The sequence below is a fragment of the Belonocnema kinseyi genome, chromosome 7 (assembly GCF_010883055.1).
Source record: "Belonocnema kinseyi isolate 2016_QV_RU_SX_M_011 chromosome 7, B_treatae_v1, whole genome shotgun sequence".
Lineage (NCBI taxonomy): Eukaryota > Metazoa > Arthropoda > Insecta > Hymenoptera > Cynipidae > Belonocnema > Belonocnema kinseyi.
Genome location: NC_046663.1, coordinates 103,384,230 through 103,396,265, shown reverse-complemented (window position 1 = coordinate 103,396,265; position 12,036 = coordinate 103,384,230).

Below are 12,036 nucleotides of genomic sequence, written 5' to 3'. Positions count from 1 at the left end.
TTTGAAAATTAAAATTCGAAAATTTTTTCTAAAGCCTCCAGGGGACTTCGTTTTCGCACGAAAAAATTTTATGTGCCCTTATTGCATCCGGGCCCACAATTAGCGATTCGGGTTGTGGTAGGGCCCAAATATCACTATATTTGGGTGCTTCCACTTCCCGAATCGCTAATTGATAGTAGCTTTTTACATTTTCATTCATGAGAGTGTAATGTAATCGTTCAAATTTTCGATATCTGGGTTTTATTGTATCTTTACGTTTCGGCACGCACAGAATCCGAAAATCATATAATTTTGTTGGTGTCAGTCTGTCTGTATGTCTGTATGTATGGTTACCTGAATGTTGTAGCTACGCAAACTTTTGAAGGATTTGTCACATCGAGTCCGAATTTGATACACTTCTGAAGCTCCCCAAAATGAAGGTTAAGTTCGTTAAGCAGATATTTCGAACCAAAATTTAAAAATTGATAGCATTCTCAAAATTAAAAAAAAAAAATTTTAATTTCATAAATTTTTGTCATATTTTCTGATATATGGGTAAAAGACTTGCAAATTATCCAAATAAAATTTTTAATTTTGATGAAAATTAGAAAAGTTATATACTGTTCAAAAATTTGAAAATTAAAAAAAATAGAATAATTTATTTTTTTCATAGATCCAAAAATTTCATTCAAAATTTTCCCATGTTCTGCATTTATATGAAGGGGAAACATGTGCGTAACATCGAATGCAATAAAAAGTTACACTTTTAAAAGCGTAGCCCATCCATAAGTTATTATTAAGTAATGCAAAGTTCTTCATCATTTGTTTATATGTTTTTTCATAACTTTATACAACTTTGATTGTATTTTCGTTTTTTCTTGATGTATAGTATTAATTAGAGCGGACGTTCCGAGGCGGCGAAAACGCTGCCACAGGGCCCAGCTAGTATGAAATAAAATTTGTAGATTTGTGCTAGTTTTTATTCGACCTTGAATATTTAGTCTAGTTTTAATTATGCTAAGTTGGTGACTTCTTATTTGGAATTGTGCTTTGAAGGCGTTGAATTGATTTTTTCACAGCTTTCATGTTTGAAAGTATTTTTTGAAGTAAAGGTGGGAAACAATTTTTTTTTTGTAACACTTAATAAGAAAAAAATCAGAATGTTTCAACATTACTAACATTTTCATCGTAAGCGGCTATAAATGAAGATGAACTGTACCGTCAAAATTTTTAATTATAAAATTGTATTGCACAAGTGTGCTTCTGAATTCACAAAAATGAATTTGTTAATAAAAATCTCATTTGTTTATAAAAAATTTAAGATTTTATCTACTCATAAAAAAATTCTCATCTCACGTTGTACTACATGACTTTACAAAAGAAACGCTGATACAAGCATTTTTTTGAGCGTGTCTCTCCAAAAAGTAATGTTGAACAATGTGAGCTGAAAGATCTAATACGAGTACAAAAAACCTCAAAATTTTCATAAACAAATGAGATTAGTAGTAGAAAATTAAGCTTTATAAATTCAAAAGCATATTTCTATAATAGACATTTATAAATAAAAAATTGTTTTTACCAGCTGTTCAGTTGATCATTTCATAGCTTTTATGTTAGAAGATATTTTTTGAAGTTTTTGTGGCGAAAAAAATGGTTATACTGATGAATAAGAAGCAAATTATGAGAGTTGGCTACATGGCTTCATATCCCTGTGTTTGTTAAATTTTTGTCTTAGAAGAATTACAGAGACAATTTTAACAAGCCAATCTGTGCAAAACAATTATTTTTGCACAAAAAGGTTTAAACCTATTGTGAATTCTAGAATCAGTTATTTTGAAAAATAATTTCTATAATACTCAATTTATGCAACAAGAATTGTATGGAGGAATCTCGAAATATGTTTCCAAACAACATTGTAATCGGCTCATTCTGAAGAAATGAGCCGATTACAATATTTTTGCAATTCTTGTGGCATAAATTGAATAGTATGGAAATTATTTTTCAAAATAACTGATTCTAATATTCACAATAGGTTTAAACCTTTTTGTGCAAAAATAATCGTTTTGCATAAATTGGCTTTTTAAAATTTTGTCTGTAATTCTTCTATGACAAAACTTTAACAAACACAGGGACATGAAGCCATATAGCCAACTCTCATAATTAGCTTGTTATTCAGTAGTATAACCACTTTTTTTTCGCCACCAAAACTTCAAAAAATATCTTCTAACATGAAAGCTATGAAATGATCAACTGAACAGCTTGCAAAAACAATTTCAAATACTAAGTAGCCAACTTTTTTGGCTGCACACACTTTTCTTTTTGTGCCTATTTTATTTAGTGAATCACATATCATATGTGTTAGTGTCCATAATACTGAATATTATTCGCCGTGATTTGAGAACTGGTAAAGAACTGAGAAGTAGGGAATACTTTGATATTGATAGAAATAGAATTTATTATAAGTATTATTATTTTACAATTTAGTATAATAACTATTGTTTTGTTCGAAAAATGAAAGAAATTTAATTTCTGCTTTACCGACCTCACATTTTTTCAACTTTCGAAAGAAATTCTGCTTTCGAGATATCCGTTACCATGTTCCTTATAATGCTCATACATTTTGAAGGGCATGTAACACTCTCCCCGGTAATAAGCGTTGAATAGACAAAAATTAATATTTTCAGATTTCAGCAAGTGAAGATTATTCTGTGAGGGCGGTAACATAGGGATCTGAGGAAAATATTTCTTATTGTGGATGATAGCGCTGTAAAAACCAGATCAAAACCGAAGACTCATTTTAATTTATATTTAGTATTATATAATAGAATAAGTACCCAAGCGGACCGAAGGAACCGAATGGAGCTTCTGCAAAGTACCCGTAAAGACCCCATTCGGTTCTTTTATAAAAAACTAAAAAAAAACAGCAAAATCAACTTTTAAATCGTTGAAGTTCGGAGTCGGCTTTAAAATTCGCCATAGAAGACCACGGAATAATCGCAATAGTTTTTTCGCAACGGTAAAAAGTTAAAAAAAATATAAGACGCATAACGCCTATTGACTACTACTCTTAAAACGCATCATCTGTAAGCAGCAGTCAACAGGCGTTATAGATCTTATATATTTTTTAAATTTTTACCGCTGCAAACAAAAGTATTCCGATTACTCAGTGAGTTTCCAATAGAAAATTGAACGTACATCGGAATTTCGACAGTATAAAATTCAATGTTGCTGTTTCTTGAGTTTTTTTTAAAAGGAACCGAATGGGGACCCTATGAGGTCTTTATGTGTACTTTGTGCAGGCTCAATCTGTCAGGGTATATTTGTTATACAGGGTGGACACGCTGGGGCTTACATACATGGCGAGTTGAATGCTACCCGAATTGCATAACAGCAGGGCAGAAGCCATTATACAGGGGTATTTTAATATTTCGCGCCTTTAAAGCTTCATTCGGATTGGCCATTCCGTCAAGTTCGTGCATCTTCGCGTCAAGTTTATGATAGTTTCCATGGCTGCGTTCGAAACTTCAAACGGATACAAGTGTCAAAACAATATAGGTTATGTTATATAGTAATTACAAACAATAAAAGTGTTTAATTAATAATGAAGTGAGACATGTGAACTGAGAAGTCAACGTAATTTTTTTTCTTTGATAATACCATTATAGAGTAGCTGCTCAGTGACAAATAGTATAAAATAGTAATAATATTCTGCGCTTCCAGTGGGCGAAGAGTGAATGGTGTTTAACGCTTATTTTTACTGCATAAAAAAAGGTATGTTATGAATAGACAGGATATGTTTTAAATAAAGTACATGAAATATTACATGCCTAAACTTTAAATTGACATTGCCTATATTTACTGACAGCGACTAGGGCAAACAGGTGAATCTCAACATAACCGCTTGAGGTTTTGAACGCAACCATGAAACTCTCAAAAACTTAATCCGAAGATGCACGGACTTGGCCGAATGGCCGATCCGAATGCAACTTTAAAGGCGCGAAATATGAAAATACCCCTGTAAAATGGCTTCTCTCCTGATATTGTGCAATTCGTTTAGTATTCAACTTGACATGTATGTAAGCCCCAGCGTGTCCACCCTGTATAACGTTTTATGAGTTGTGAGAAATTCAGTTTCTCAATTTTAGTGTCCGTAATAACAAATATTATTTGCAAAAACTTGGGAACTGGTAAAAAAACATGAAAACAGACTTATAGAAAATATTATTTTGTTTCAAAAAATGAAATAAATGTAATTTCTATTTCACATTTTTTCCAATTTTCGAAAGAAATTCTGCTCTCCAGACATCCGTTTCCATGTTCTTTACGATGTTCTGACAGTTTTAAGGAAAATCTATATTACTGTGGATGATAAACCGGTAAAAATATGATAAAAACTGGAAACTGATTATAATTTATATAAGTAAATAATTGTACTAGTTATATATCGATAATTATGTGTAAACAATAATTGAACATAAATCCATCCTGTAAATAAATATATTCTGTGAAAATAATTATGCTCTAGTGAAATAATAAATTATTACTCATAATTCAATAAAATTATTTCCTTCATTTACATTAATTAGAATTAGAATAATTAACTCATTTTCAGCGAATTGTAGGGAGAAATTGATTTAGAATGACATTGATAGTTTTCAGAAAGGGTTGAATATCAAGATATTGGTAAACATTAATTAATTGGAATTAGAATAACTAATTTATTAAGAGCGAATTCTATGAAAAACATTGATTTAGAATAAAATTGAAAATATTCGGAAAGGGTTGAATATCCAGACTTTCTTAAACGTTAATGAATTAAAATTATAATAATTAATTTATTACCAGCGAATTTCAGCGGAAAAATTGATTCTGAAAGAAAGTGGAAAGATTCGGAAAGGGTAGAATATCGAGATATTGGTTAACATTAATTAATTAGAATTAGAATAACTAATTTATTACGAGCGATTTCTAGGGAAAACATTGATTTAGAATAAAATTGAAAATATTCGGAAAGGATTGAATATCGAGACATTCTTAAACGTCAATTAATTAAAATTAGAATAAGTAATTTATTACCAGCGAATTCTAGCGGAAAAATTGATTCGGAAAGAAAGTGGAAAGATTCGGAAAGGGTAGAATTTCGAGACGTTCGGAAAGAAATCGGAAAGGATCGGAAAAGGCTAACAAGAGGGACACTCTAGACAGATCGAAAAGAAATCGGAAAGAAGTAAGAGAAAGGGACATTCGGAAAAAATCGGAAAGATTCGTGGGACAGCTCGACGTTCGGAAAGAAACGGAAGCAAAGTTCACATAGCCCTTTCCGAATTCTCTTTCCGAACTCTTTCCGAATCCTTTCCGAATTCTTTCCGAAACCTTTATGATTCTTTCCGAAGCGGCCTTTCCGATTCTTTTTTTCCGGCAGGGAACTGCTGGCCCCGTAGTTTTGCAGTGAAAGAAGAGCCCGGATGAGCCCGCGGAGTCGAGAGACAGTTGCTCAACCAACCAGCAGCATAGCAACAAAGAGGCAGTAAACGTAAACTGAAGCGCATCTGGTGTTAAATAGGTTCTACGCCCCTGATTGTTTAAGTTTAGATTCCCCCGATTGAGGAAGAAGGCTATCTGCAAGCCATCTGCGAAACCGTTTTTATATCGGGAGGTGAGGGTATTTTGTTCCCGACTTCGAGACGCATCGATATTAACTCTGAAATGGCACAACTCCTTTTTATTACGCAAATGACAAAATGGGTGTTTTCACCCCACGTATTCAAACATGTCTCGCGCAGCCGGTATTGAATATTTTTGGACAACAAAATTATTTCATGTAGTTTAAGATATGTTTTTTAAAATAGAATCTGTTTCATAGTCATTAGTTTAATTCAAGTTAGTTTTAAAAAAATTCTTAAACGACAAAAAGTGAGCTTTTTTGCTTAAAAAGTCATAACTCGCGTAATTTTGAATATTTTCACCTAAAAATTTAGGGGCACACTCTTGAGATACTACAATTTAAGAAACAAATTACTGCATTATTGATGCTTCCAAAAAAGGTCTTTATTTTACAAAATGAAAACTCGATTTTATGTTCAAATAAAACACCATATTTTTCCATTTTTAAATCAATTTATTTTTATTTAGATGCACAAAAATAAATAATAAAAATAAAAAAGTCACACAAACAACAGTTTTGAAAAGTTTTAATTACTCTTTCAAACCTACACAGTCGCTGCAAAGACCTACGCGGTGCTCATGACGCATCGGGCGATTGCAAGGGATTGCATGTTCACGAAGCAAGCGTCGCCGTAAATTTTAGGCCATATAAAAGAGCAGGAGACTATGAAATAATAAAAAATAAATTGTTTTACTTTCGATGATAAACTTGCGTTGGAAATAGAATGAAAATCACTAATATCAATGGCATAAATTTTGTATGAAAATCATTTTTTTTCTCACTGGCGGCACAACGGGTATTAAAGACCCCACAGTTTTACAAGGTCTACTTTGAGCGAATGTCCAACGTATGATGACGTTTACCGCTCTATACTAACCCACTTTACATTTAGTAAGTCATGTTAATTAATGGTAAAAGTCGACACGTTGTCCATTTTTTCGAATTTACTACAGTTAATTGGAGCTCAAAAATTTTTTGGGGTAACATTTGCCCATATAGTGCCAGTTAAGGGTTAAGGAATATTTCATGACTTCATAATCTACCAAAGACGTTTTTTAATTATTCTATTTAATTGTTTGAGTTGTTTATGTGAAGAAATTTGTTTGATATAAGAAGCACACAGTAAAATTAAATACTTAAAGTTATATTCGACTTAATTTCAGATTTGACTTGAATTAAGGAAGTACCTGAACTTAAGTGTGCAAACTATCTTCAATAAAGCACTAAATTTTCTTAAATGAGAAATCAGCATTTTTCTACTGGAATAAAGTAAAGTATCCTCCTAAATTTCAATATTCACCTGAAAGTAAGTTGAAGACAACCTAAAATAACCTGTAAGGCTTTCGTCACCTAGAATAAAGAAATAGACCTTTCCTGAATTTCAGGTTCGTACTACGTGCATGACGTTACAGAACGCATGCGCTACTATACAGCTCGTGACCATTTATTCTAGTCGCATCCTACCCCAATACTCCATATCGCGTTGGTCAGTGTCGGCTATGAAACTATGTTTCTATAATTCGTTAATTTCAGTTAGGATAGTGTATTAACTTAAGGTTACACTAGCTTTCAGTATAAATATATTCCTAATTGAAGAGCGAGCATTCTTGAATTTCAGGTCATGCCTCCCTGAATTTCAAATGGTCCCGACCTGAATTTCAGGAATCTAATTCCCTTAATTTAATGTTGAGATGTAATTCTTAATTTCAGATTGCCTATGCTTCTTTTAGTGACACCTTAAAGTAAGCCGAATTTTCAACTTAAATGAAGTACTTTTTTTTGCTGTGCACAGAAATACTGTAGATCATGTATATTTGCTCGCATCTTCGAAATTCATCGATGGACCTACTAACCTTTATTGATGGGTTTATTGATGAATAGCCCATAACACAATTCCTGGAATAATTAAAAATTTTCTGAGTGATAAGTGATAGACGGACTCTCGATTTAGACTATAAGAATTTCTGCTCGGGCCTACGAATCCTTTGAAATGTAATACTTCTTTTTTATTTCCTTTTTTGGGATTGAAAAGAGAAGAATAATGAAAATATGCATTCAGACACATTAGAGGGAAAAAGCAGACCAATGGACCTTGTAGTTTTTCGTGGTGTAAAGTCTTCACGCCTTTCAACCTCGACGCTTGCTTTATAGCAGTTAAAACCACCTGTTACACCAACTCACGCCAAACTTTTGCCTTTTTCCTTTTCGCGAAGCACGCAACCATCCTCCCACTCACATTCCATCTCTATTTCGCGAAGCTTACCCACTTCTTCACGCCTTCAACGCCGCAACCCGATATACAATTAGGTCTCGCCCCCTTAATCACGTGTGCTCTCTTTGCACACATTCATCACGCATTTCATTATTTTGATCATGCCCGTCTTGTTAAATTACTGTAAAAGAACTCTTTAGTACTGAATAACAAATATATCTCGAAATAGATTGATATTTTTCAAGGATACTAAAGGAATAGCAATAGAACTTGAAGTTGTAATAAAACAGTTGGAAATATTTGAAAACATCTTATCTGTAGGAAAATCAGAGTAAAAGTTAAATAAATATATATTTTGAGAAAATTACATAGAAATTTCATGATTATATGTTTCATATATTTTACTAAAATATTTTTGTTACTAAAAATAATATTGCAATTTTTCCAACATTTTTGTTACAAATTCAAGTTCTGGCAATTAAAACATAAAAATTTTATGATTTATTCTCATAAGCTGTTGTGATACGGTGAAAAGAAAGCTTTAAAATGAGCCCAAGAACATTAAAATTTTTTTGTCATTTCGGAAGTTATTAAAAATTTAAGAAAAAAATTGAAATTTACACTATTTTTGCAATATCTACTTAAAAACTAGACAAATTGGCTTCACCCTGGGTTTATTACATACTAAATTTCTAAAACAAACAACCTTTTCAAGATATTTTTTTTAGCTCTGGTATAATTAAAATTAAGAGAATTTGTTCAGTCTTAAAAAAGGGGTGGCCTAAAACTTTTGCACGGCAGTGTGAGTACAGTGAAAATATTCAATAGCCCTCCCTTCTATAGCCCTTCCTAGAATTGACGCCGCGCCGTAAGTAGGTGTAACAGGAGCTGCGCGGGGTCTGCGGTTGTTACTCAGGCGAGCACTCAGGCATGAACCAACAAAAGCGGAGCGGGTTATAATGAGTTAGTTCCCACTCACCGTCTGCCCCGAAATCCGCGCCATAGAAGAGTTTCACTGTACTTTTTATTTGAAAAGAAATTCTTCTACCAATGCAGCTGAATACATTTCCATTGAAAAGTAACTTTTATTAAAGTAATAAGATCATACAGTGAACTGGAGCTGAGCTGCTTGTATGTGGGAAACCAATGAACCCTTATTCAGTCTGTATTCAAAATGCGATATTGCTTCTAAGTTTTGCAATTCAGAAATACAGCCAACAGGGGCCGTTCAAAAAATACGTAACGCTCTTAGGGAGAAAGGGGGGTTCAAGAAAAATAATACGCTTCATATGCGTAGAAGTTATAACTTCTATGTAACGCTGTCCATATATATCTTTTTATATAAATTTGCATAAAATATATGTTATGTTTGATAATCCATAAAGTAAGTTTGGTTTTATCAAAATTACATGAAAGATGGTCAATTTCTTCGCCAAATAACCCCAAAATGAAGTGTTTTTTTTTAATCTTGAAAAAGCTATTGGGAAAAAGTATAAATACAGTGAAACTCTTCTATAGCACTGATTTTGGGGCTGACGGTGGGTGGTAACTAACTCATTATAGCCCGCTCCGCTTTTGCTTGTTCACGCCTGCGTGCTCGCCTAAGTGACAACCGCAAATCCAGCGCAGCTCCTGTTACACCTATCTGCGGCGCGGAGTCAATTCTCGCAAGGGCCATAGAAGGGAGGGCTATTGAAGTATTTCACTGTATTTAGGTTTTTCGTATACTTCAGTATATTTCAGGCATTCTATAGAATGCCTGCAATGTCTTATTAAAATTGTATTATTTTTTCTTTAGTTGCATCCAAGGTCTGAGCTTAGAATTTAAAAAAACGTAAATATGCCGAAAAATGGTATACTCGAAAAAGACGAAATAAAAAAATTATAAGTGTGAGAATCATGTGTAACACAGACACACGAAAAGAAAGGTCTTCTCCACCAGACGAGATAAACATTTCTACACGTTTTTGGGGTCGCTGAATGCGAATCCGGGGTTGGTTTGACTCGGTCAGGTCAAATTTCGTTCCTTACCTCAAAAAAAATGATGCAAGTTGGAACATTCATGGAAACACCCAGAAAGCAAAGCGGTTATATGCTTTCAGGATCGCTGAGTCCAAAGGACCCCGCACTAAATGTATGGGAAAGTGGCTTTTGGTGGATTTAGCTGAAACTTTGTCATTTTTAAGGTTATAAGTGCCGGATGAAATATCCGTAAAAAAATCCAAAAAAATGGACAATTTTAGTGCTATGCGGCGCCAAGCGCTCAAGATCAGTGAATAAAACGAATTACAACAGATTTTGTTACAAAAGCGATGTCAACATAGAAATCACGGTTGAGATCGTGGTCTGTCATATTTTCGCCAACACCGTTGACTCATATAGCGCGCTTCTCAAAAAGATCAAACGCTAAGCGCCCAAGATTTCAACTTGACTAATTAATCACTTCTTGAAAGGCAGAAATGGTACCCAAAGTAACATTAGTAACTAGTGCGCACATACCGATAATAACATTCTACCTTTCGCAAGAGGGTTGAACGCTAAGCGCTCAAGATCAGCGAATAAAACCAATCCTAGTAGCTTTAGCGACACAAGCGATGTCTGTATACGAAACACGCATCAAGAAGTGGTCAGTAACAGGTTTAGCCAAACCAATGACAATATGAGTCAACACCGTTGACTCATACAGCGCGCTTCTCAGACGGGCAAACTCTAAGCGAAGAAGATTTGAACTTGACTCTTGGGCGCTTAGCATTTGATCGTTTTGAGAAGCGCGCTATATGAGTCAACGGTGTAGGCGAAAATATGGCAGACCACGATCTGAACCGTGATTTCTATGTTGACATCGCTTTTGTAACTAAATGTATTGTAATTCGTTCTATTAACTGATCATGAGCGCTTAGCGCTCGGCACTCTTGAGAACAGTACAATGTAATTATCGAAATGTACGTACTAGTTACTAATGTTACTTTGGGTACCATTTCTGCCTTTAAAAAAGTGGTGAATTAGTCAAGTTAAATTCTTGGGCGCTTAGCATTTGATCGTTTTAAGAAGCGCGCTATATGAGTCAACGGTGTAGGCGAAAATATGACAGACCACGATCTGAACCGTGATTTCTATGTTGACATCGCTTTTTTATCAAAATCTGTTGTAATTCGTTTTATTCACTGATCTTGAGCGCTTAGCGCCGCAATGCGCTAAAACTGTCCATTTTTTGGATTTTTTTACGGATATTTCATCCGGCACTTATAACCTTAAAAATTACAAAGTTTCAGCTAAATCCACCGAAAGCCATTTTCCCATACATTTAGTGCAGGTTCCTTTAAAGATCATTTGCCTTAGCGAGGTCGTATTCCATTTATAACCTAAAAATATTTAATTAAAACACTACAAACTGATCTCGACATAAATTGTTTGTATGCAGCGTTCGGTACATAGAACTTGTACTAAGTTGTACTAAGCCCTAGAAATTGAATATTTTTTGCAATATATTTTTAAAGTTTAGAAACCGAAACTTCATTTTAGAGTCTCAAGACGCAATATTAATAAAATGCGAGTGGTCTCATCTGCCGTGATTGGAGAAAACACCGTTAACTGCAAGAAATCGAAAAATTATTTTTTTACCTCGTTGGAGTCGCGAAGAAAAGATGCATCTGACTATTAAAATAATTTCTTCAAATTTTTAATAACTTTTAATATAATTATTGCTGAATTTTGGGAAAACGCCGTTAACTGCAAACTTTGGCAAGTCGTGATTTGGAAGAGAGCCGTAACTGACCGTTAACTGCACGCTCAAATTATGGACAGCTGAATGCGTCAAAGAAAATTCGAGAAAAAGCCGCAACGGGGCAGTCACGGACTTTACTAAATTACACAGCCACACAAAAAAAAGTGTGCGGATCTGGTAACAAGACACACGTATTCCGATGGATTTTGGGGCGCTGAATTCAAATTCGGTATCAAAAATCACCCATCACGTCATGGTTGAGCCATAACCTTAAAAAATGACGAAAAATCATGCACTGAGGCAAATAAATTTCAAAATAATGCCAGTGATGAAAATTTTCACTTCACAAACATATCGACAACTGTGAAGGATCAATCCTTGCCTGATATCAACTTATTTAACATAACTTTACCCAACAGAACCTGACCTCACCTAACCTGAATTAACAGAAATTTA